The sequence below is a fragment of the Sturnira hondurensis genome, unplaced genomic scaffold (assembly GCF_014824575.4).
Source record: "Sturnira hondurensis isolate 20B ecotype Veracruz unplaced genomic scaffold, ASM1482457v3 Scaffold0017046, whole genome shotgun sequence".
Lineage (NCBI taxonomy): Eukaryota > Metazoa > Chordata > Mammalia > Chiroptera > Phyllostomidae > Sturnira > Sturnira hondurensis.
Window position 1 is genome coordinate 416879 of NW_028089677.1, and position 26443 is coordinate 443321.

The 26443-nt window shown below is 43.8% G+C and overlaps 1 long non-coding RNA gene across 1 annotated transcript; it reads right to left on the reverse strand.

Annotated features, from left to right (window-relative positions):
- Positions 1–1129: 1129 nt before the first annotated feature.
- On the reverse strand, positions 1130–2997 carry LOC119001622 (uncharacterized). The gene is made up of 2 exons (XR_005069608.1): positions 2953–2997; positions 1130–1705 (listed from the first exon to the last, which is right to left on the reverse strand). It is a non-coding gene; the product is annotated as an uncharacterized LOC119001622 (long non-coding RNA).
- Between the last annotated feature and the right edge of the window lie 23446 nt (positions 2998–26443).

Sequence of the window (26443 nt, forward strand, 5' to 3'; positions counted from 1 at the left end):
TTTCTGTTTCATAGCACCCATCACATTCTGAGAAAATGGGAGGGGTGGTGCTTACCAAGGGTGTACATATGGGATAGAGGAATTGGTGGTAGATAGATGGGACATAGCTTAAAGGCATTGAAGAAGGTCTGATGAAAGAAGAAGAGCCCCACCATCCAGTGAAGCAAGGCTAAAAGCTTTGGTCTTTAGCTAACTGTGTATTCTCCAGGGTCTGTAATATATGTTGGGGATAATCCAGACCTTCAGTTTATGCCATTTTCCCTGCTGGCTCCTTCTTGGTACTTCTGATGATTCCTAGTGATTCCTCTAAAGTCCAGAGGCATGAAAGGGGAGACAGGTGTAGGAGAGAAGACTCAAACACCCCTATTTGTAGTTTTTTTTTTTGCAAGAGAAAGGTTTGGTGGAAAGGGATGGAATGAGTTGGGTGGGTAGCAAAAGCAATAGAAACAGGAAGTTTGGATTACCTATTGGTCATAATGATCTGGTTACCTCAATCCCCCATGAATGTAGGAAGTTGAAAATAGGAGGTTGCTGGGGGAAAATAGCCCAGGAGAATCTCCAACTAAAGGAAAATGGGAACTGCGGTTTTGATCAAATATTGACAGTGCATATGTGTATGTTGGTTATATTGTGTTTGCATAGACTGACTTCTAACTACATGTGTTTAACCTGAAGAAAGTTTGGTCTCTTCTTTTACTGATTGGTGAATTTTTAAGCCCATATCCTCAATTCCTTTTGACCCATAAGCCCTTTGAGTGTGCTCTCTGAATTACAATTGATTTGCCTCAGTCTTCCTCATCTTCTATGTAGCTGTTGGCTGGGAGCTCCCTTGTCTTTTTTGGCCTACAAGGAGGCTGTCTTTTCCTTGCAGACATTCTCCAGGTGCTCAACAACCCCCCTCTGGTTTCATGTGGCGTTCTCACTTTTTGTGGATATAGGGTGTGTCTCTTGCTCCGTCTTTCTTTCTCTGGGCAGGACCATTGTGTCACTAGCTTAGAAGGGTATCCCCTTTGCCTTCTCCTCTCCGTGCACCTAGGCACCCCACTCTCCTGGGGATCTGGGTTAAAGAGTGAAATACACAATCTGCAGGAGTGTAAAATTGTCAAACAGCAAAATGATCAGACATTAGTACCAGAGGATTTACATTTAATTATTTGGAAAACAGGAGCAGAAGTGAAGGGTGATCAGAAAGGGTGCCAGGGCATGATGCCTAGGTTTTCAAGAAGCCAAGAGGGTGATGTAGATACATGTCAGCAAAGATGATTAGACAGTTTAGAACCAGATTCTTGTCTGAGATGGAAATTGCAGCTGTTAATTACTAAGTGGTAGAGATCGAGGAAGCCGCCATCCTGGCTCTGTCTTTTCCCGAGTGTGACTGCATCTAGAAGCTGGGTGAGTATGGCTGACAGCTGGAGGGAGGGGGTTGACTTCTTGCTCTCCATTTTCCCTGGGGGCTTGGCCTCTGGTCACATGTCCAGGCTTACTTCTGCTTGGACTTCTGGCACTTGGGGACACAGGGTTCCTTGCATTTGGGTGGAGGCTGGCAAGTCTGCTTGATCTGCTGAGGTGGAGGGCAGCACTGCTGAGGTGGGGGGCAGCACTGCTGAGGTGGGGGGCAGCACTGCTGAGGTGGGGGGCAGCACTGCTGAGGTGGGGGGCAGCACTGCTGCTGTTTTTGCTGAGACATTGTATGCTGGACGTGCAACTGGAAGCAGAAAGACACAGAAGTGAGAAACGCTTAAGATTCTGGGCCCAGGTGAACTACCTGCCACATTGACCTCCTGCTCTGCATTTACCCTGCCCCCTGATCCCTTTATTAATTTAAGGTGTGTGTGTGTGTCTGTGTTTGAGTATAAATTGTAGCTAAATGTTTGTAAACCATTTCAACTCTTTCTAAGATAAAGAAGTACAGGAAGAAGGAAGGAAGGAAGAAAGGAAGGAAGAAAGTAAAGTAGGGGAGGAAGGGAAGTAGGGATGGTAGGAAGGAAGGGGAAGCAGAGAGAGAAAAACATGAGAAAGAAAGGAAAGACAGGGAGAAAGAGGACAATAATAGGCTGTTATGGCAAAGACTATGCAATTTGGAGCAGGGTTTCCTGGGCTCTGAGTCCTGGCTAAACCATTAACCAGCCATCACTCTGAGCAGGTTACCTGACTTTCTGCACTCACTTCTCTTAGGGTTATTGTAAGGATAAAAGGAGTGTGTAAAAATACATAGTACAGATGCAAATACATTCATATGTAAATATATGCTCGTATATATGTGTATGTTCATACACACATAGAGCACCTAGCCCATGATTAGTACTGTGTTTTAATTTATTAAATACATTTCTAAAAATTTTAAAAGGATGACAAAAATATTTTAACTGTTCTTTAAGAGAATTGATAGAAAAGGGGCATCTAGAGATGAAATGGACCCTTTCAATTCTTAATTATAGTGACTAAAGCAAAACTCAGAGAGGGAAGTAATTGTTCTCCAGCCACTTAGCACAGGCATGTGGAAACAGTGGTCTCTGATTCCTGGAGCAGGACCTTGCCTCTGTGCCACATCCTCTTGTCCCTGCTGTTCTGTTTTCCTTGGGCCTCTGCACTTCACTCCCAGAGGTGACCTGCTACCTCCCTCCCTAAATCCACCTTTTCCCTAAACAACAACTCTTCAGGCTGATTTGTCCCATAACTGGTGCCCTCTTTTCCTTCTACCGGGTACCTCTCAGTACCTGGCAAGATTCAGCACCCACAGCACACCAGCAGGAGGCTTAGGATGTTGGCCGCTTAGCAGACCGACCCCCATCTCAGCCCACCTTCCCACACCCTTCACCAGACTTGCAGACTAAGACAGATTGGTCCCAAATGATACGGAAGAGAGAGGTGCCCAAACCACCCAGAGCTCCAGCCTCAGCTCCCAGTCACAGTTTGGGACCATGTGCAGCAAATCGTTGTCGTCAGACTTACCCAAGTTCACCAGAGCGACTGAAGTGTGGCGGTGTGAAAGGGTTTGGGATGCTCTGAGCCTGCTCACCTTTTATACATCACATCCCTGCCCAAGGCCATGAGGTGGCCTAGGACTGGGGTGTCCTAATTAGTCCCTACTTAAAATTGGATCCACCTGTCCTTCCTCAAATTTCAGGTTTTACTCACCCCCCAGGACTGGCAGCCACCTTCATGGAATGGTGGATCTTGGGGATGACAATGCCTTCACTCTGGCCTTGGCCCCTCCTCCCCATCACTTTACGAGGTTTGGCTGCTTTGGATTTCCAAACCCACTCATGACTTTTGACTTAGAACCTTGGCATCTGGGATGGTCCCAAAGGAGCATTCAGGACAGTGCAGGGTGTGTGGAGGGGAGAGGGCAGTGTTCCGGGATGCTCTGGTTGGCAGAGAGGAGGGCTGGGTGGCACACGAAGAGAGCACTGTTTGAAGGGAGACTTAACAACTCAGAGTGAATTGGTTTCTGGGAAGTCCATTAAACTCAGTGAAGTTATGACTTTGACTTAACCAACGCTGAGAGCCATATTGGGCCTGAACTGGTGGGAAGTGACTTTGTGTTGTTGTTGTTTTCACCCTATTGTTATATAAGCAATAAACTGGGGCTGTGGCCCACTGAGTCTTTCTGCTATTGAGAAAATTGTTAGGCTTCATTAAAAGGAACTGGGTGGTTACAGTAGACAGTACTTGCTTCTCTATCTCATTACATATGTATAAGTCACATGGACTCTGAGTTTCTGAGGAAATGATTATCGTAGGGTGGAGGGGCAGAGGAACTATGAAGCACTGAATTAGAATGAGCTTGTGAAGGAGTCACCTAGGCTGGTCCTGTACTCTGAGCTCTCAGCTACCCAGTGCTTATCCTTCCCCCACTCCTGTTAGAAATTCCAGGACAAAGAGGGATGGCACAGATGTGGATGCTCTCCTTGTTTGTTAAAGGATAAAATGTATCTCTAAAAAATCTTCAAGTGGTGTTCAGGTTGGGGCTCTGACCTTTCTCAGTTGGGTGGCCTCAGGCACTTAATGTCTTTGAGCCTCAGTTTCCTCATCTGCTAGAGAAGATAATAACATCATTCTGTATGTCAGCACTAAAGTTAAAATGGACAACATGTATAGAGTATGTGCATAGTGTTGGGCACAAAGTAAGTGCTCAGCCATTGTTGGGTGCTCCCTAGAGCTGAGCTCTAAATACTAGGGCAAGGCACACCCTCAGAAGTATGGAACAGGTAGCTGCAAAATTGGAAGGCAAGTAGAGGAACTTGCCACCCAGTGTCATAAGACCTTGACTAAGAGAAATGGAAATAGGTGAGCTCATCCTGAGGATGGCTTTCATTAACATCCACTCTGTATTTCTCTTTGTCCAACACTCTGTCTCTCCTCTTACACGCACACTCACACTCACATTTACAAGTATAGCCACAAGTGTTTATGGTGGCATAAGGCCAGTTCTCAGCAAAGCTGATGGGGTAGAATGTGGAACTCACTGCCCCAGGTCCTTATTCTCCCAGGCATAAGGGTCCCACTTCCTTTTGCATGTCTCCCATTGCCAAGGCTCTATTTTCTCCCCTTCAGGTTTTCCTTGGTATTCATCTTATCCTCACTTTACTTGTAATGACAGTGTGATAGTGAGGATGAGAGGTATGTATTGGAGGAAGGATGTCCACCTGATCAATTTCTAGTCCTAGACACCTGTTAACACATTCACCCTGAGAACGACCTAGCTGGGTAGAAGGGCAAAGGGATAAGCCTTGCAGGGACCTAGTAAGTCATCAAGTGCACAGGAAGCAGACACTATGCTGAGTACTCTAGGGACTCGGGAACTGAATGACACACTTACCAGCTCTTAAGCAGCATGTGATCTTCTTGGGGAGATGAAGTCAGCCCAGTGCGACAGAAGAACTGTAGCTGGGAGGCAGACGCCATGAATCAGGACCTGAGGAATGGGATGGAGCAGGGTGGTATGGGGGCTCTGAGGAGTGGTCTTCTCTCAGGGCCAGGCTGGTGTTCACAGGTGTGCATCAGGAGGACAGGGAAATCCCTGAGACTCTAGGCTCATCAGGGCAGAAACACTGACTTCCTTTGTGTCCTGGCACTCAGCATAGCTCTATCGCAGATTCAGAACTAAATGTCTGTGAATGAATGGGGACTTTCTAGGCAAGTGAATGTGGACTGAGAAAATGTTTGAAATGGGAAAGTTTGATAAGTGTTTAGGGGAAATAAAGAGACCAACCTGACTGTAGTGGGTGATCCAGGCTAGTAGGCAGTGATCAGTGGAAGAGTGGCCAGAACTCGTGTGTGGCAGACTAGCCAGGAGAGTTGAAATTGCAGAGTGGAAGGCCCAATAAGGAAACATGGGCTCTGGCTTTAAACAGTGCAGAGGTAACTTTTTATGGTACACTGTATATATTTTAAAAGTTCTATTGATTAGCATATGGACATAGGTAGGTATTGGCTTATACGTAGAAGGCCTGGGTATACTTTTGGATCTGACAACAATTATATGTGTGCTTTTGGACTGGTTTCTCCTCTCTGGAACTTGGATTTCCTACTTTGGTAAAGATGATAATCCCCAAGGCCCTTTCCAGGTGAAAATGCAGTGTAATTCTCCCATAGGGAGTGAGAGCCAAGGGAGAAATTAGTTGGCAGCAGTGGGTACAGTGAACTGAGAGTAGGGGTGAGGGTGGGTAGGATGATCAGTTGGGAGAGGACAAATGGTAAGGACCTGGCCTCACATGGCCACAATAGAAGTGGGAAGAAGAGCACAGGGTCAAGAATGACTTTGGTTCACTGCAGCCTTGTTTATAGCAGCCAAGATATGGAAGCACCTCAGGGGCTCATCAACAGATGAGTGGAAAAAGATGTGGTTCACATATGTGATAGAATATTACTCTATCAGCCATGACAAAGAATGAAATCTTGCCAACTGGAATAACATGGGTGGACCCAGAGGGCATTATGCTAAATGAAATAAGTCAGACAGGAAGAACCAAATACCATATGATTTTACTTACATGTAGAGTCTAAAGAACAAAACAAATAAACCAAACAAAACAGAAACAGATTCCTAGTTACGGAGAACAAACTGATGGTTGCCAGAGGGGTGGGGTGTTGGAAGAATGGGCAAAAAAGGGAAAAAGGATTAAGTATTACAAACTTCTAGTTATAGAAAAGTCATGGGGATGTAGCATGAAGTACAGGGAATAGAGTGAATGATATCATAACTATGTGTGGTGATAGATGGTTACTAGACTTACTGTTGTGATTACTTTGTAAGATTTATAAACGCTGAATCACTATGTTGTTGTATATCTGAAATTAATATAATATTGTATATCACCTGTAATTAAAAATAAATTTAAAAAACGAAGTAAAAATATAAAAGTCACATGACAAAGCCCATCATATGTAATTGAATACCTACTTCTAATATAGCCCTATGTATTTAAAAAAAATATTTTGAACAAAGAAATCACAGGACTGCAGGACCGAAAAGATGGAAGGGGAGGGAGAAATACAGAAGAACCTGATGATTCTAAGTGACAAGAGTGGTGATGCAGGGATGACGGCGGGAAAGCCGTGGTACAGGAAGGAGTGATGCGGGCATGGAATGAGAGCGATTTCCCTGCTGGGTGCCAGGTTTTGTGCTGGGCACTAGAAAAGAATTGCAATAAGCCAAAGATCTAGGTCTCCCAGTTCTCCTTCCTGGTAGCAAGACTCGGTCAGGGGACAGAAAGCATCTAGACTAACAAGTGCCAGAGCCGGAAGGAGCCCAGCAATTAGAGAACATTCTCAATTCCTGGTCCAAGGACTGTCAACACTTGATGACATTCCCAACATGCCACCAAGAAATGGAAAATGATGCCACATTTTATAGAAGTTGGTATAGGTTGCTGAGTTTTATTTCTTTGGAAGTTCTTATTTTTTGTTTGCTCTTTGAGACTATACTCTTTCTAGAGCATGGTTTTTAAAGTGATCTTTTTCATAGAAGGGATAGCAATTGTAAAGGGTCTTTCCCTTACTTGGCAAAATAAAATGTTGGCCCTCTTTACAGATTGCACTGTTTAAAAATAATTTTTATTTTAGTGAAGTCCCCAAACCCCAGGTACCACTAGCATGGTGCATCCAGTCTCATCATTAATAGATATGGAAAAGGTGAGTTGGAAAAGGTGATTTTTTCCAAGCGACTAACATGAGGTCACATTTTATAAAATGCTAGAGGGTGGACTCACACTCTGGGCACCTGGTCAAAAACCAGACTGAATTCAAACCAACACATGAAACCGGAGTTTTGCTGATGTCCAAATCTCAGCAGGAGAAACTTCTCCACTTCTACCCCCTACCCCACGCAAAGCCAGGCCTTGGCAATGGTGGCAGGACCAGGCTCATTGGCACCCACACTCCACCCCTGTCTTTTCTTAGATTCTTTAGGACACAGGAAGACATACTGTGGCCTGCACTGTGACTTCACTGAGACATTCTCTCCTGCCTTTATCCAGACTCTCAGATGAGAAAGGATGAGCCCCTTCAAACCACCTGTCCCCTTTTTGACTCCAGGTGTGGGACTGAGTAATTTACCTCCAAAGTCCCCACAGCTGGTTCCTCAGCCACCTAGCTTTTCCATGTGCATTGCCAGTGGTTTCACTGTCACAATAGGGATGTCCAGAGATACTTGCTACCCCAGGAGACTATGGCTTAACTTGGTCCTGCATGGCCCCAAGATGTGGAATGAGGTCCCTGAAGGGTTGAGGTTCCACAGAGATCTGCCTCCAGGCTTCTGGTTTTCCTCAGGGATCTCACACCTATGCTTCTAATGGCCACCTTTCCATGAATGACACATCTCTGTTTCCATCCCAGTCCTCTACCTTGTGCTTCAGATTTGGTGCATCTACTTGCCTCCTAAGTATCTCCATCTGAGTGTCTCAAAGGCACATTGGTCTCAACATGCCCAGAACCAAACTTGCCATCCCTCCTGCTACTCATGCCCCATTTCAGTGAACAGCCTCACCAGTTACCCCCTGCCCAACAGATCTGACCAGAAACCTGGCACCACATCTAACTACAACCCATTGTTTACCGTGTCCCACCAATGCATCATCTAGATGTGTAATGTATACCGTGCATAATGTATGAGACTTTAGGAAGCTGCCTTCATCAGCTCTTGCCTAGACTGCCGAAATGATCTCACCCATTTCCCAGTCCACAAGTTCTCTAGCTGCAAACCATCTTCTAGACAGAAACCAAAAGGATAATTTAAAAAGGCAAACGTAAGAAAATTTCTTGTTTTCAGGAAATATACACAGAAGTATTTAGGGACAAAAGCAATCACATCTGCAATTTACTCTCAAAGTGTTCAGGAGTAAGAAAAAACAGATAAATAGATATACAGATCTACAGATCTATATATATATACACATGTATAAATACAGATATATAGAAATAATGTATATACATATATGCACATGTGTATGTACATACAAATATAAACACACATGCATATATGTATATAGACATATCTCAGTTTTATACCTATACAAAATGTATATAGATCATATATATATTTGTATCTATTTGTCTGTGTTTTACTTCCTTTTACCTAAACATGCATATATTTCTATGTTTCTATATATTTAAATACAGAGACGGGGGAGAAATAGACAGATCAATCAATTTGGGTGAATCTGCATTAAGCTTATCCAGAAGTTCTTTGCACTGTTTTTAATACTTTTATGTAAATCTGAAATTACGTGAAACAATTTTAAATAAACACATTTTACTTATTTTATTTTTCATTGAGTTTATTTGGGTGACATTGGTTGTTAACAAAACCATACTGGTTTCAAGTGTACAGCTCAACAAAACATCATCTGCACGTTGCATTGTACACCCTTTGCTCAAAATCAAGTCTTTTAGTTCCCATTTATCCCTTCTTTTTCCTCTTCCACTTGCCCCCACCCCCTCTTTTTTCCTGGCTATCACCATACTGTTGTCTGTGTTTATGTGTTATATATATGTATTTTTCTTAATCTTTTCACTTTTTTTACCTAGCCCCTTGACACCCCTCTCCTCTGACAGTTGTTGGTGTGTTCTGTGTGTCTATGCTTCTACTTCTATTTTGTTTGTTAAATTATTTTGTTCATTAGAATTCACATATAAGCGAGATCATATCGCATTTGTCTTCTCTGACTGGATTATTTCATTTAGCATAATGCTCTTCACTATCACAAAAGGTAAGATTTCCTTCTTTTTTAATGGTTGAGTAGTATTCCATAGTATAAATGCAATAAACACATTTTAAATATAAATAAGCTCATGCCATCCTCCTACACAGAATTCCTTAAGGCCCCTCATTCCTACTACCTACAGGACAGAGACTAAATTCTGATATGATGGCCCTGCTACCTCCCAACTTGCTCTCACCACTCCCTGGTTCATGCTTCTGCCCCACCAAAAAGGACCTGCTTGTAGTTCCTGGCACAACCTGCTGTTTGTCATTGTGAAGTCTTTGCTCACATGGTCTTTCTGACAGGAATTTATGAAACCCACCTGCCCCTTTCTGGCTAGGGGATAAGTCAGAGGACTGAGCAAACTCAGTGGTAGGTGAAGCTACATAAGTTTCCTGTTTCTCCATAAGCTTTTCCCTCTAGATAGTTATGGTTCATTCCCCTCTCCCTGTGTTATAGACACAAGGGTTAGAGACAGGTGCAGAGAACTTGAGGATTACCTTTGTTCAGACCAAAATCTCTCAATGGGACCCCAGGACCTTTGGTTTTATCTCCTATCACTTAGGGAGAGGTCAGTTGGCATTTAGTCTGGCCCTATTCTTGATTCTCTTCAAGGAGACAACTAACCCTCCAGTTAGTCCCCTCTAAAGTACATCAGAAAGTTCAGGATGGAGGTCAAAGGCATCAATGTGTTCACACCTGTGTGTGCAAGGGTGAGGGCAGAAATAAGAGACAAGCAAGATGTACTTTCCTTCTCCCAGAAGTATTTTTAAAGGTACTTGTGAGGTATCCCATTCCCCAACAAAGAGGATATTCTGCCAAGCTCCAGTGACTGAAGAGGAAGGACACCCACTGGCCTGGAAAGCCCAGGTCTACAAGCCACAACACCTGCTTGTAACTTCTCTGGCCTGGGAGGGCTGACAGAGCTGGAGATGTCCATTTCCAAAATAGCATCGAGAGGACCACAGGTCCTCGAAGATTTAGATTTTGTGAAGATTAAAGGGAAGATTTGATAAGTGGCTACAAACCATCTGGTTTCTCCAGATGGAGAGCTCCTCCTTGTATTCCTGTGTGGGTCAGCATCTGGGAAATGGGCAAGAGAGAAAAACTAAAACTAAACTAAAGAAAACAAATGCTAAGTGGGTCTCCATAGTGAAGAACCAAGCCACAGAAGAGAGGAAGATAAATAAGAGTGTAGACACACACTGAGTGTGTGGGTGCTGGCAGAATTCTTATGTAGTCTGAAGGAGGAAGGAGAGGTATTTTGTTTTGCTTTTTTGTTGTTGTTGTTGTTTTTGGAGTGGCACAATTTCTGTCTCTGATATGTAATCCATCTAGGTATATGTAGACCTGGTGGTTATAAATGTAATTCTGAGAAATTTTGCTCTGAATGTTCAGGGAAACTTCCCTTGATGTTCTTCTAGTGACCTTAAGTAAAATATTTCATTGCTTTTTAAGGTACTTCTTTGAATGTAATTGCACTCTTAAACGAGGCCCCAAAGGTGTCCAATTATATGCAGGTTTCAAAAAGATTATGTTCCAAATGCAATGGAGAGTACTCCAAAGTTGGCCTCACCTGTTTTAGCTACAGATATATGGAAATCTATAGACATATGACTGTTTGTCTACCTCAAATGCATCCTTACAATCTGAAAATATAGGATCACTACTTGGTTCTTAACAAATCTAAAGAGAAATGCATTAAATGGGCAGTTTTAATTTTTTTTTATTTTTTTAAAATATTTTATTTATTTATCTTTAGAGGGGAAGGGAAGGAGAGAGGGAGAGAAATATCAATGTATGGTTGCCTCTGCCGAGGACACACAATGTATCATGTGTCCACTGCCAGGAACTGGCCTGCAACCCAGGCATGTGCCCTGACTGGGAATCGAACCGCGATCCTCTGGTTCACAGGCCCGTGCTCAATCCACTGAGCTACACCAGCCAGGGCTAAATAGGCAGTTTTAAAAAAAAAATTATTTATTTTTAGATAGAGGGGAAGGGAGGAAGAAAGAGAGGGAGAGAAACATCAATGTGTGGTTGCCTCTTGCACGCCTCCAACCAGGGACCGGCCCTGCAACCCAGGCATGTACCCTAACTGGGAATCGAACCAGAAACACTTTGTTTCACAGGCCACACTCAATCCACTGAGCTACACCAGCCAGGGCCTAAATAGGTAGTTTCAAATATAGTTCCATTTTCAGTGCAAAGTGTCAGCCAGAGGGCCTGAGTCCTGGTCTGCCACCACTTATAGGCATGAGACAAGGCGATACCCCATAGCATGGAGGACAACATCCCAAGTGTGGGTCCCAGGAACCTCATGTCCATGACCCCTAGCTTCTGGTTAACTTCCCTCTGCTCTTAGCAGTGAGATTGGGCCTGAATAGATGGAGATAGTGAAGAACCCCATCCCTGCCTCCTCCTCCTTTTCCATGCACACCCTTCAGCTTGGATAATACCAGCAAGTGGGTGTGTGGAACCCAGACAAGCAAGTATCGTGTTTGCTTCAGGGCAGAGAGACTAGACTGTGCCTGGAATTCTAAGCTATGCCAAGGATCCATGAGGGTGGATCTCTCTATATATCCTAGGCTACACACACAGAGAGCACACCCCCATACACCCCCTGAGTAAGAGTCTCTCTCTGAAGGAAGTATAGATGAAGAACATAAACACCCAGGTGTCTGCTGAGCACCTAACATGCAGCTAAGCGCAGGGCTGGGTACCACCCTGAACGGAAGCACTGTAAAAATGATTCTGTCCTCCAGTTGCTCAGGGTCTAGCTGGAGAAAATGAAAGGGAATAAAAGGGGAGCTTAATTTTTATGTAAACAGAGAATCCTAGTTTCCAATGAGAGTCAGGCTATGGAAAGAGAAATAAGACTTTGAGGAGAGGACAAGATCTCAAGAATCTGCTCAGGAGAGAAGACTAGAACTGTGGTTACTTGAGCTGAATGGACTAGGGGGTCACCAGGCCCATGCCTCTGCATTTCCTCGCCACCACTGTGGGTCCAGAAAGCAGGTCAGCAGGGTTGCACTTTAGGGCTGACTTAGGGCTGAGAATCTCATAGGGGCAATAAGAGGGTCCTAATGGTGATAAAAAACTTAGGGGTGGGTTGTTCATACAGTGGTCCAGTTGGGAAAGGAGGCAAATGGTGGACTTGGAGGCCACACAGGCACATGGTAGAAGATTCTTAGAAACAGTGGAGGCCAGAGCTGGAGTGGTAAGAGAGAATGAAAGTGCTGTCTGGCATGGAGGTCAAAGCCAACTTCAGAAACAAGTTTCTTCTCTTGGAAATGAAGTTAAGACAACCCCAGAGGGAGGGCTGAACACCAGAACATGTAACAAGAAGTCAGCTATTTCCATTTTATTTTTTTTTATTTTAAAGATTTTAAATTTATTTATCTTTAGAGAGGAAGGGAAGGAGAGAAGGAGAGAAATATCAGTGTATGGTTGCCTCTCGTGTGTCCCCTGCTGGGAAATGGCCTGCAACCCAAGCATGTGTCCTGACTGGGAATTGAACTGTGATTGTGTGGTTTGCGGGCCTGCACTCAATCCACTGAGCTACACCAGCCAGGTCTCCATTTTAAATAAGTAGCTTCTGATATTTTGAGTGGCCCATTTGGAGCAGGAAAGAAAAGAAATATCCTTAAAATATAAAATTTAAGTGTATATTCTTTATGAAGTCTTCTCACTCCTAGAAATATGTCCTCTCTGCCCAAAGGAAGACACTTGTCTCACTTCCACAGCCTTTCCTCCATTCACTAGGATATGTAGAATGTTTCTCTTGGTTCTTGAGATATTTGAGTATATGATTTAATTTCAATAGTGCAAAACTCTGGAGGACAGAGCCACAAATGTCCTCCTTCAAGACTGACATGGAGCGAGGCACATAACAAGATCCCAGTAAATGTTCCAGGAATTGAAATCAAGCTATGCCATGGATGAGACCCGTGGCTAAGAGAATTTCAGCTTTGGGGATGATTAAATAGCAGTCTTTAGGAACAAAGCAACCAAATACCGATTTTCCAAGTTTGCCGACTAGTAAGTTCAAATGAATGTGGAGTTAAATCCAATAAATATTTCTTGAATGAATGGTCCCAGCAGGTCATGGGAGGTTAAGTTAAGGAAGATACTCATGTAGATGACAACTTCCTCATCCTATATCCAAAAAGAGGTGTGCGTGCATGTGCACACACACACGCAAACACAAAACAACCTCCCCACACATACACATACCTATAGACTTAGGTGTATGAGGATCTTTTGTGTTTATAGATATGTCCGTTTCTCCTCAGGGAAAAGTATGACTAGAATGGTACCTTCATGACGTAAGTCCCAGATTTGCCTCTCTGGGCTCCTCCTATTGCTGTGAAGCTGCTTAGGAACTTGTCCTCACAGCTCAGAGAACTCACTCAGGCACCCCTTCAGGATATATTCATTCGACATTTAGTGCACACCAACTATGTTCCAGACACTGAGGGTTCAGAGATCGATGGGAAGCAGTTTCTGCTCTGTAAGCTCTCAGAACCTAGAGCTAGTAACACACTATATATTAAATATAAATGATTTAATATACCTAAAGTCATTTAATATATCTAAAAAGTGCTCGGTAGAACTATTTAGAGGTTGTTGTAGCAGGTTGAGGAGGCCATAAACCGGCCGAGAGGCATTGTTAAAGGCTTCCCACAGGAGGTAAACTCTGCTCAGTATTGTTTTCTCAATGTGCTCATGGTGAGCTGAGGTCAAGGGCACCCTCCCTTTTATCCTAGAGGTTTCCTGATTGAGAGATAACTTTACCCAACCGTCTGGTTCAGAGAAGCCTTCCCTCCTCACTGCTTTGCTTCTACCTGTCTGGCAAAGCATTTCATCACACTACCTTCATTCTAACAAAAGTTCAAAAGAGCCTAAGGACTGGGCATCTCGAGAGGAAGTCCAGAAATCACCATATTTTTGGACCATAAGATGCACCTAGTTTTTAGAGGAGAAAATGGGAAAAAAATTTGAAGCAAAAAATGTGGTAAAATATTTAATAACATAAATAACAATATTTCACCAATGTAGATGTAAACAGAACTCAATAGCAGCATTAACGACCATTATTCCTCCCAAATTTGGGTGTGTGTGTGTCTTACAGTCTGAAAAATATGGTAGTCCAAGGCACTGACTAATTTTTAGGTTCATGAGGACCTGGTCTTGCCATACCTCAAAGATCTTTGAATCAGATGGCAAAGGGCAGGAATCACCTAGAACAACCCATATGTGGAAAACTGGTTGTGGAGAGTCAGTGTGTCTGCAGCCACAAATGTTAATTGAGTCCCTTCCACTCACTGGCTACTTTCTGAGCACGGAGCAGACAGGGCACAATAAGGACCACACAGGTTCTTCTGTCATGGGGAGAAAGAAAGATGATAAGCACATACACAACCAAGAAACAAATCAGTGGAGAACATAATATCAATTAAGTCACAAGGGCTATGAAATATTATAACACAGTGATTGTTAACTAATGTGGTTAGGGAAGGCATCTCTGAGCCAAAGACATGGGAGCTGAGCCTGGATGATGGTAGGAAGGTCATGCAAAGGTGTGTGGATGGAGTCATCAAGGGCAAGAGCAAGAGCAAAGGCCCTGAGATGGGCTGGTCTTGCTGTGTTCAGTGAGCATCATATGATTAGAACAGGTGGGTTCAGGAAGCCAGACAGGGGCTGAGCTCCATGGGGTGTGGGGTTGTGGAAGGATCTGAGCTGGTAGTGACTGTATCTGAGGTTTGCTTATAGAGGTCACTGTGACTGCTCTTAGAAGGTGGGCAGAGCCAAAGTGTGGATGGAAGGTCCTACCTGCCCCCTTATCTTGGGGGTTACTATCAAAACCCAGAAAGCATATTTTTATTCTAATTTTATATTTTAAATTTAGTAAGGTAGAAGTCATATTATTACAAATGCCAAGTGTAAGTTTCTTTGAAGTATATTTTACTCCACAGCTCCTCTGGAACTGTGCCTCAGTTATAAAAGTAAATTCTCTGTTCATCTGAGCACATTTGACCTTATTAGATGGTACACTCCCATTTGAGGTTCAGAGGAGAGAGGTCACTGTACCAAGTGGCCTTTTGTTGAAAGAATCTTCTCCTCACTTCTTCTCCCAGGCAGAAGTACCATCATAGACCAGCCCTATTGTACTTCTTAGTTTGACCTTCATCCGGAGCTCCTGGCTGCTCAGTAAGAATAACATGGAGCTGGTGGGTTCTGTGCTCCAATGTGGGTTGAAAATCACCCTTCTTATTTCATTTTTAGTCACCTCATACCTATAGCAGGGGCTTAAGAAAGAACATGGTGGGAAGAATACAAAACATGGTATCAAGGCCAGCTGGTATTTCCATTTTATCTTTCTGCTTCCCACACTCCAACCAAACTGAATCACTCCCTCCATTCACATCTATATTGTTTCTCCATCTATTCTTTCCTTCAGGTTCCTCCCACTGGAACCCTGCTCTATCTCTTTTAGATATCCATTCTTGGTACTCATCCTTCAAAGCCTAGATCACATGTCATCTCCACCAAGAAGGCACTCTAAGAGTCTTTGAACCCTTTGTGAGATCTCCCATTGCATGAACATGGGTTCTGGATTCAGATGTATCTGGGTTTGAATGTAGCTGAGTGACTTTAGGTACACGACTTGTCCTCTCTAAACCTTAGTCTGCGTGTCTCTAGGGTAAGGAGGATAACTGCACTTACATCATGGTGGTGTTGTGTCACAGCCTTTGACACTATGACTGATGTATGGTCAACATTCAATAATGGTGACTATAATTGTTAGTAGAGTCACTTGTGCATTGTTTTATACTTCTGCTCACTCTGTATCCTTCATGACACAAACTACCCTACTCATCACTGTTTTCAGGGCAGTGTCTCACGTGGGGCCTGGACACCCAAGCTTTGCTTTTTTGAACTTCCTTGAGTAGACCCTATCACTTCCAGTCCTGCACTTCTGAATCAGAACGCTAGAGGGAAGCAAGAGACCACAGACTCTGGAAGACGGCCTGGCCATCTTAAGAGTTCTTTCTCTTGGCTAACCTGTGTGGTGGTGAGCCATTGTAGATTCCTCTTGCTTGACTTGTACTCTCATTCCTTCATACCAGGAAAATTCCAAAAACCCATAAGCCAGGAGCTAATCACTGTAGTCCTTTTGGGAAGGTTTTCTCACTCCCTAACAGATTGTGTGATTTAGCCAATTGGCTGATCAAAATCAGACAGGATTTCCTGGTACTTACTGTATATGCTTTACTATGTTTCATGTTTTTAGGATTAAATGGGCTCAAAAATGCAAAATACTTTGAACAATGCAGGCACATAAGACGGAAATCAAGCCTATTGTAATGGGCCAATTAGGGATGTGAATCAAAAGCAACAAGGGAAATAAAGGGAGCTTCTGAAATCCCAAAGGGGCCACATGAATCCTTCCTTTTTTATTCACTGAGTTCTTTCTGTGAGCTAGACCCTGTGCCAAGTACTTTGAAAATAGTTTTTTTTATTTAATTGTTGTTCAAGTACATTTTTCTGTCTTTTACTCCCATCCCAGCCCACCCCTCCCATTCTCCCCACCTCCCTCCCATTTCCACCCCCCTTAGTTTTTGTCCATGTGTCCTTTATACTAGTTTCTGTAAATCCTTTCCCCTTTTCCCCTGAAATTCCCTCCCCTCTTTCCTCTGGTCACTGTCCGCCTGTTCTCTATTTCAGTGTCTTTGGTTGTATTTTACTTGTTTGTTTGTTTTGTTGTTTAGCTTCCTGTTAAAGGTGAGATCATATGGTATTTGTCTTTCACCGCCTGGCTTATTTCACTCAGCATAATGCTTTCCAGTTCCATCCATGTTGTTGCAAAGGGTAGGAGCTCCTTCTTTCTGCTGCATAAAATTCCATTGTGTATATGCCAAGTACTTTGCAAATATTCCATAACCAAACCAATATTAAGAGCAAGGTCAGTATTTCTGTCTGTGTTTTAACCATTGTCATGAACTACATGTTTTTGTCTGTCTTCCCCATCCTGATTGTATGTTGAGATCTTGACACCCAATCAGAGGAAGTTGGACCTCCCTTATCCCTTCCTCCAAGTGAGGACACAGTAAGAAAACAGCAGTGTGTGGACCAGGAAGCAGGTCATCAGACAGCAAATCTGCCAGCACCTTGATCTTGAACTTCCCAAACTCCAAAACTGTGAGAAATAAATGTTCAAGCCACTCAATCTATGGTACTTTTGTTATAGCAGCCTGAGCAGTTTAGGAAAACCATGAAGAAAGAGAACAGACATATTACATAACTTGCCCGTGATCAGACAGAATGTAAATAGTGCAGCTGGGTTTAGTCCCAACTGTCTGACTACAATGTGCATTGATTTAGCCTCCACACTGGTGCCTCATCTGATCGTTGTTGTGTTTATTGTGATTGTTATTGTTGTTGTTACCCTGTAGATTGTTCCAGATATTTATTTCTGAGGGATATGGGCCAAGATGGTCTTCCCTGTATGAGATATTGTGACATTACCATAACTTCTACTACTGGACATGACAATCTGGAGGAAATGAGAAAATGCTTAGAACTAGATGGTAACATACACACTACATATCAGAACTCATGGGATATACAGTAAAAGCAACAACATGAAAAAGGATTCAGAATTTAAGAGTTTTTACAGAAATTTGAAAGGCTGAAGATGAGTGATCTGAAAGATAGCCCCAGGTGCCCAAAGTAACACCCAACTCAACAACACACCCCTGGGTTGGCTTTCTCTCTTGTCTTGTTTTATTCCTTCTAGTGTTCTTGAACTCTCCTACTTGGGGTCCTCTCTCAAAATAAATGACTTATTTATATGTGTTCTCTTGCCTCAGATTATGCTTCTTTGGGGGAACAGAGTGAAGATATCTCTATGCAATGTTTGGAAAGGTCTACACATTGTTCTTTATATTTTTAAGTTGAAACCTAAATTTTTTACTATACACTAACTAGCTAAAAAGAACATAATTTCTATGTTGTATATATTAGTGTTTTAATAAAATTATTTTTATTATTTTGGGGGAATTTAAACATATACTAAAAGGAACAGAATAGTAGAATAAATTCTATGTTTGTTACCCAGTTTAATAATTACCAAGTTATGGTCAATCTTATTTCATTTTATCTCCAGTCATTGGTCCCTTTCAGTTTTTTTAAATCCTCACCTGAGGATATGCTTATTAATTTTAGAGAGAGAGTAAGAGAAAGAGAGAGAAATATCAATGTGAGAGAGAAATATCAATTGGTTGCCTCTTGTACACACGCTGAATAGGGATTGAACTTGCAACTTAGTTATGTGCCATGAGAAGGGATTGAACCTGCAACCTTTTGGTGTATGGATCAATGGCCCAACCAACATGGCCAGAGGTCCCTCCAGTGTTTTTTAAAGAAAATTCCAGGCTTATGTCATTTCATTTGTAGATGTGTCTAAATTAAGGACTCTTTTCCAGTAGTTATGTTAAATATTATCACACTTAAAAAATACCCCTCAAATCCTTACATTATGAAATACCTATTCCATGTGCACATTTCTCATTATCTTATAAAAGCCATTAATTTTCTACTGCTTTCTTTAAATTGAGATCAAAATAAGGCAGGTACATTTTTAATGGTTAATATGTCTATTAAATATTTTAATATATAGATTCTCTGTCCATTGTTGGTCTTCTCAGAATTTTTTGTTGAAGGGAGAATGCTATTTGTCATATAGAGTTTTTCGTAGTCTGGATTTTGCTGATTGTGTCCTTGGGGTATCATTCCATAGCACCTGGACATGGGTATGGTTTTGACTCTATTTGTTCATACTCTGATGCTTCTTCAGATTACTGCCCTTGGGCAATGGAATCTGCTTTGTCCTCATATGCAGAAGGCTAGGGTTCTGTCTCCTTGGAATGGCCCTTAGCCAAAAACTTATAGGCATGGGCATATGAAAGCCTAGCTCAGTATAGCTCTAAGGCTTCTTTAACACTCTAGAGTTCTCTTGGTGGACCAGGTTGAAGCAGTTCTCCATAGTTCTTTGCCCCAAACCACATACCTGCATGGTTTCTCTTCTATCCCAGTGTCTCCTGGTAATCCTGCCTTAATAAATCACTTCCAAACAAAGCCTCATCTCAGAGAGTGCTTCTGGGGAACACAAACAATGAACATCAGTACCAGCTGTGGTTCTAAGACACTGGTTCCTGTGGTAGGGTTTTGGAGTTGGCTTACTCACTGGCTGGAAGTAAACAAGAACCTCCTTACTAGTGGTAAGTGGAGGGTAGACAGCTCTTGGCATGTTGTAGCATTGTCATTATTATCTTTTATGGTGAATTGGAGCAAGATAGAGGGAAGATGCTGCACTGGATTGTACAATATTTTTGACATTTGAAATATATGGAGGAAATGGTAACCATAAGGACAGTGGAATTGGTTGATTGTTGCTGAATGCTATTGATACTTTAAAAAGGAAAAGTGAGGACTTTCAGCCTAGATGGAGGTATAAATAGATACACTGTGCCTTCTCACACAACCAAAAGAAGGACAACAACAATTTAAAGACAAAAACAACCATAACTGACAGAAAATCAAAATGTATGGAAGTCTAACAACCAAGTAGTTAAAGAAGACAAATTCATCCAGACCGGTAGGATGGGTGGAGACAGGCAGCCAGGCAGAGAGGACTCTTGGCAAGGCGGCAGATTGTGGAGCAGGGCTTGCAGGGTTGCAATGGGTGGACCCAGGATGTGGCAGATTGCAGACTGGGCAGTCCCACATTCACATGCGGATAAACTGGGAGAAACAACTGGGGAGCCAGGTGGACTGAGCAACCCAGGGCCCCAGCACAGGGAAGTAAAGCACAGGGAAGTAAAGCCTCAAACCACTGATTGGAAACACCTGTGGGAGTTGAGGAGGCAGCTGGAGAAACTCCCAACCTCACAGGAAAGTTTGTTGGAGAGACCCACAGGGTCCTAGTGTTACAGAAAAATGATGCGACCAGACACCGAGGATTCAGGAGCACGATCTTTATTTACATGCATGGGCCCAGAGGAGGGTGATCTCCAAATTCTGAGCCCTGAACAAAGGGCTCCTAGGATTGTTATAACCTGTAGGACCTTCCTGTCTACATAGTGGAAGCAGGTTACAGAAGCGGATTGCGGAAGTTAGGTTATTTCCTTATTTGGGGATATCTGAGGTGCTGTGGCTCTCATTGTCTGCGTGGCAGAAGCAGGTTACAGAAGGGGAATGTGGAAGTTAGACTCTCCTACCGGGCATTCTTAGGCTAGCGGAAAAGGGGCTTTTCTCTATCATTCCCCCTGTGGGTGCTTAGACAGCGCTTTCGTCTGTCTCAGCATCCAATAACGGGACTCTGCTCTTGTTGCTGGAGCATGGGAATGCGGCTAGTGGTCTTCCGTACTAGTGCTCCTTCTAACTGGCTGACTACTGTTCTGATGGCCCAGGGTCCTATGGTAATGACTAGGATGAGGATGATCAGGGGTCCTAGGACGGGGGGCTAGGAGGGAGAGAAAAGTGGCCTGCCACCAGGAGGATGCTCCCGTCCCAGCCCTGGGCCGTAGTCTGTCTTTAAGTCCATTTATGCATGGTAAGTTTTCTTTAACTAAGTCACTTTTATTAACAAAATAGCAACACTCTTCTCCTAGGAATATACAGCCCCCCCCCCCCCCCCCCCCCCCCCCCCTTTTATTTTTNATTCCCCCGGCTCCCCCGTTGATGGATTCAGAGAATTAATGAGGTTTCTTTCCTCATCATTTTTCTCCTCCTGTGATTAACTATTAGGAGGGCTTCTGAGATTCCTTTCTCCTTCTGGAATCATATAAAGGACAATGGATGAAGGTCTCATCTTCTTATAACTACTTTAGGCAGGACATGGACGTTGTCCTACCTACCCTTGGGTCAGGGGTACCCTGAAAGAGGAGGAGGAGGGTGCAGCACAGAGGGAGTCCTTCCTGCAAGGGGAAGGACCTTACAGGGTCCTGGTCAATTGGCTGTCACCAGGAAGTCGAAGGCTTGGTGTCCAAAGGCTGGCATTACTGGACTGCTGGCCTTCTGGTCAGGTCATATTCTGGAGGTGACAGATTAGGCAAGAAATTGGAAGCAAATGACAAAAACAAGGACTTCTTTGGTGACATAAATGAAAATTAGACAGTTTTAAGATAGTTAGCTGTGTCATTCTGATATCCAATACTGAGCATAGTGATTTTCCTTGAACTATAATTTTTCTCCTTAAGATCACCCTCACTGTTATTACAGGGACTACTTTGGGTCCCCCTTTTGATTTTGACTGTTCATTTGCATAAACACACCAAGAGCAGCCTGGATCACTTATGATCCTTAAGTCCTCTTTGCTGGAACTCACACAGGGAACCTTTAGATTGACTTCTCAGGCTGCCCCTCAGGGCACAGAAGCAGAGCCACACATCCGCCATCTGGCTTCACCTGTACCAGTCATTTCACTCAAATCCTTGAGCCTCCATTGTGCCTATAGGTTCCTTTTAGTCATCTTTCAGGAAGGCAACCTTCGTTCCTTTCCCAAGACTGGCATGAACCACACAACCAACCAAAGTACCAGGCTTTTCTTGTGGGCTTTTGCTAGCTTCGCAAGTCAATCCCAGTTCCTCAGGGCTTTCTGGTGACGACCAGAACCCATACATGCCTCCTTCAGGTGTGACATTCCAGTAAAAGTCCTGATTAACAAAATCACTATTAATGACTGGTCTTACTGGTTTTATGGAAAGAAACCTTATGTCATTATTCATTCCTTCAGAATGCCTTATACCTTCTATTACTAACACCATGTAATTTCTTTCCAAAACTTTCATATTTCCATTTATTTTTATAACTTCCCACAGACTTTCTGTAATATTCATAAACCTTCTATAGCCTTTTTACCTATCCAGATTTATCCATAAACTCAGTATCTGGCAGCTAAAAGTCCCTAGATTCACAGGGACATTTTTCACCTTTCTGAAGCTTAGACCTTGCGAACACCCTATAAATCAGATGGTCAGCCTTGGACCTCAGTTCATGACCTTCAAAACCAGAGCCATTCCTATCAGAACCAGTTACACAGAGAACCTGACTGCTGCAGGGTCCACACAGCAGCAGTATACAGCTAAGCAGGTTTACAGAAGCAAGAAAGCAGGGCTACTGATAGGGTAATGTTCTTTTGTTCTTACTTCTTAGTTACTTAGTTGTTTACCCCTCCTTATCTTAATGCCTCAGCAAATGGACCAAGTCCCTCTGACTTGTCTGGGCTTGTCTAAACAGGTCTCCTGCTACATCTCCCCCCTTTATCTATTCTGAGGATGGGAGGAGGTCTCCTGAAGACTTAGGGGCATTCCTAATTCTAAGTAGTGCCAGCGGCAGCAAATCTGTCCAAGGTCATCCAGTTTCCTTCTCTGTGAATGATTTTAGATCTCTGGTCAGGGCCTCTCCGAGGGGAGTGGCAGAGTTTCTGAAGCACTGTGGCAGTCTGGTCTGGGTCTAAGCCAGCTAGGCTGAGAATCGTAGGCGCCTGTGACCCTGGTCTTTGTTGCCTGTCAGTGGGCTTTTTCTCTTCCATTTCAGATACAGATACAGAACAAAATCCAAAACACAGAGTTCACTGGTGCCTCGCAGAAACATGTTCCTTTTGGCCCAGTCTCATGGCAGAGACATGCTGCTTTGCCTCAGGATGAAGCACTGGTCAGCCCCAATTGACCCTTCCTAGGTCCCGGGTGGCAAAGGCATTCTCCCCAACAAACTACAGGCGACATTTCCTAGGTCTTACAATACAGGTTTATGATCAGAAACAGAACCACATGTGAGAAATTTGCTCTTTTCCCACGAAACCAGAAAACAAGTAGTTGAGGTTTCCTTTACTCCAGGTTTAAAACTTTCACATTCTTTATACATATTTCTACTTATCTAGATTTATCTATCATTCTTTTTTACTCTTGGTTCTTCTGCTTAGGCAATTTGGTGGCTCCCTGGTCCCGGGAGGTATCTGGTTTCCTGAAGGACCCACTGCCGGGCCACCCTACTGCGACATTGTCTAATTGTTTAGACAGGTAGGCTACTGGCCTTTTCCAGGGTTCATGGTCTTGGGTTTGCAGGCTGGCTGAGAGCCCGGTGGCCCCTTGTACTAAGACCTCCTTCCTGGTGGGGGGTCCGACTGGGATGGTGACTACTGAGTGTTCCACTCTGGTGTCTACCATAAAGTCAATGTCCTGGCCCCCGAATTTTACTCTGACTATGGGCTCCTGGGGACCAAGCACAATGGAGCCCAGTCCTCCTCAGTCTTGGCTGAACCCGGCAAGGGCTAATACATTAGGGTCTGGCACAGGTGGGACTGTGGGACTGTCTGACTGTCAGGCGACTCCTCCTGCCGCTTGCAGGCTGGGCAGTCCCACTTTCAGTGTCCTCGCTCTTTGCAGTGAGTACACGGATCCTTTTTTTTTTTTTTTACTTTGAAGTGTCCCTTGGGGAGCCAGCTGACCCCAAAAGTCGGCCATTCTGAGGTACAAAAAGTCTCAAGTTGTTCTGCATTCAGCGACGGGTCCTGCCCTCTAAATCTACTGAAGTTCTTGAGCATACAATCTAAGACTGTGGAAGGCCCACCTCCCACTCAGCGCAGACACACAAAGGGTGGGGTTCACTTGGTTGCCTGCTTGGCCTGCCCCCTCCCGGGGAAAAACCGCAGGTTGGGGCCCAATCTTGCTCCGTAGGCTCTTCACCCTTGGAGCCACAAACACAATCACTCTCACTTTCACTCTCAGACACTCAGAAGTTAAACATTCCCTCCCCGAGCGAGGGTCCAGTGATCGGACTGCCTAGTCTCCATCTTGGTTCTGGTCAGAAAGGGGGACTCGAACCTCCCTTCCTGGTCTCGGGTCTGGTCCCTCCCTGAGTGAGGGCATGGTGATCCGACTCAGTCTAAGTTCCTGACTCCGATCAAATTTTCTGGCTATGAGAGGTGATCAGTCTCTCCCCGGTCTCGGGTCCGGTCCCCGGGGCACTTACCAATTTCCAATTTGGTGCCTTCCGATTTCCGATAGATCATGGTTCGAAACCCTCACTTCCCATCTGGAGTTGCGGGTCGGCGTCCAGTGCCCCGACCGGTCGGGGCCTAAGAAATCTCAGGGCATGTGCTCCCCCAGTCCCCGGTCACTACTGGCTGCCCAGTCCGCCCTGTCCAGCCAGTGGCAAATCGGCCCAAATTTATGTAAGGGCACTTCCTGGTCAGGGAACCAAATGTTACAGAAAAATGAAGCGACCAGACACTGAAGGTTCGGGAGCACGGTCTTTATTTATGTGCATGGGCCCAGAGGAGAGTGATCTCCAAGTTCTGAGCCCCGAACAAAGGGTCCTTGGGGTTTATATAGTCTGCAGCTTCCTGCCCACATGGCCAAGCAGGATACAGAAGCGGAATGTGGAAGTTAGGTCTATTTCCTATTTGGGGATATCTGAGGTGCTGTGGCTCTCATTGTCTGCGAGGCAGAAGCAGGTTACAGAAGCGGAATGCGGAAGTCAGACTCTCCTACGGGGCATTCTTAGGCTGGCGGAAAAGGGGCTTTTCTCTATCACTAGAACATACATGAACCCAACCACATGGGAATCAGCACCAGAAGGGCTCAGTTTGCTTGTGGGAAGTAAGAGAAGTGACTGAAATCCGGCAGAGAGCAGAGCAAGTGCCATTGTTCCCTCTCAGACCCCTCCCCCACATATAGTGTCACAACCCAGCGACATGGGTTATCCTGCCCTGGTGAACACCTAAGGCTCTGCCCTCACTATGTAACAGGTGCATAAAGACAGAAAAATGGCCCAAACGAAAGAACAAATCAGAATTCCAGAAAAAATTCAACTAAGTGATGAAGAGATAGCCAAACTATCAAATGCCCAGTTCAAAACACTGCTAATCAGGATGCTCACAGAATTAATTGAATTTGGTTGCAAATTAGATGAAAAAATGGAGGCTATGCTAAGTGAAATAAAGAAAAATGTATAGGGAACCAATAGTGATGGGAAGGAAACTGGGACTCAAATCAACAGTGTGTGGACCAGAAGAAAGAAAGGAACATCCAACCAGAAAAGAATGAAGAAATAAGAATTCAGAAAAGTGAGGAGAGGCCTAGGAACCTCCACGACATCTTTAAATGTTTCGACATCTGAATTATATGGGAACCAGAAGGAGAAGAGGAAGAGCCAAAAATTGAAAACTTCTTTGAAAAAAAATAGAGGAAAAAACCTTCCCCAATGTGGCAAAGGAAATAGACTTTCAGGAAGTCCAGGAAGCTCAGAGAGTCCCAAAGAGGTTGGACCCAAGGGAGGACACACCAAGGCACACCCTAATTACATTATCCAAGATGAAAGATAAGGAGAGAATCTTAAACGTATCAAGAGAAAAGGAGACAGTTATCTACAAAGGAGTTCCCATAAGACCATCAGCTGATTTCTCAAAAGAAATCTTACAGGCAAGAAAGGGATGGAAAGAAGTATATTCCAAGCCATGAAAGACTAGGACCTACATCCAAGATTACTCTATCCAGCAGAGCTATCATTTACATTGGAAGGACAGATAAAGTGCTTCCCAGATAAGGTCAAGTTAAAGAAGTTCATCATCATTAAGCCCTTATTATATGAAATGCTACAGGGACTTATCTAAGAAAAAAAAAGGATAAAAAAATATGAACAGTAAAATGACAACAAACTCACAACTATCGACGACCGAACCTAAAAAAACAAAAAAGCAAAACCAAAAATGAACTAAGCAAACAACTATAACAGAGACAGAATCATAGAAATGGAGATCACATGGAGGGTTATCAGCAGGAGGGGGAAGAATGTGGGAAAAAGTGCAGGAAATAAGAAGCATAAATGGGGACTTCTGGCCAAGGTAGAGGCATAGGTAGACATACTGTGCCTCCTCTCACAACCAAAAAAAAAAAAAGGACAACAACAAATCTAAAAACAAAAAACAACCAGAACTGACAGAAAATCAAACTGTATGTAAGTCTGACAACAAAAGAGTTAAAGAAGAAACATTTATCCAGATTGGTAGGAGGGGAAAAGATAGGCAGCCTGGCAGAGAGGACTTGTGGCAAGGTGGTGGCTGAGGAGGTGGCAGATTGTGAACTGAGTAGTCCCACATTCACATTCAGATAAACCAGGAGGAACAACTAGGGAGCAAGACAGAATGCACAACCCAGAGTTCCAGTGCA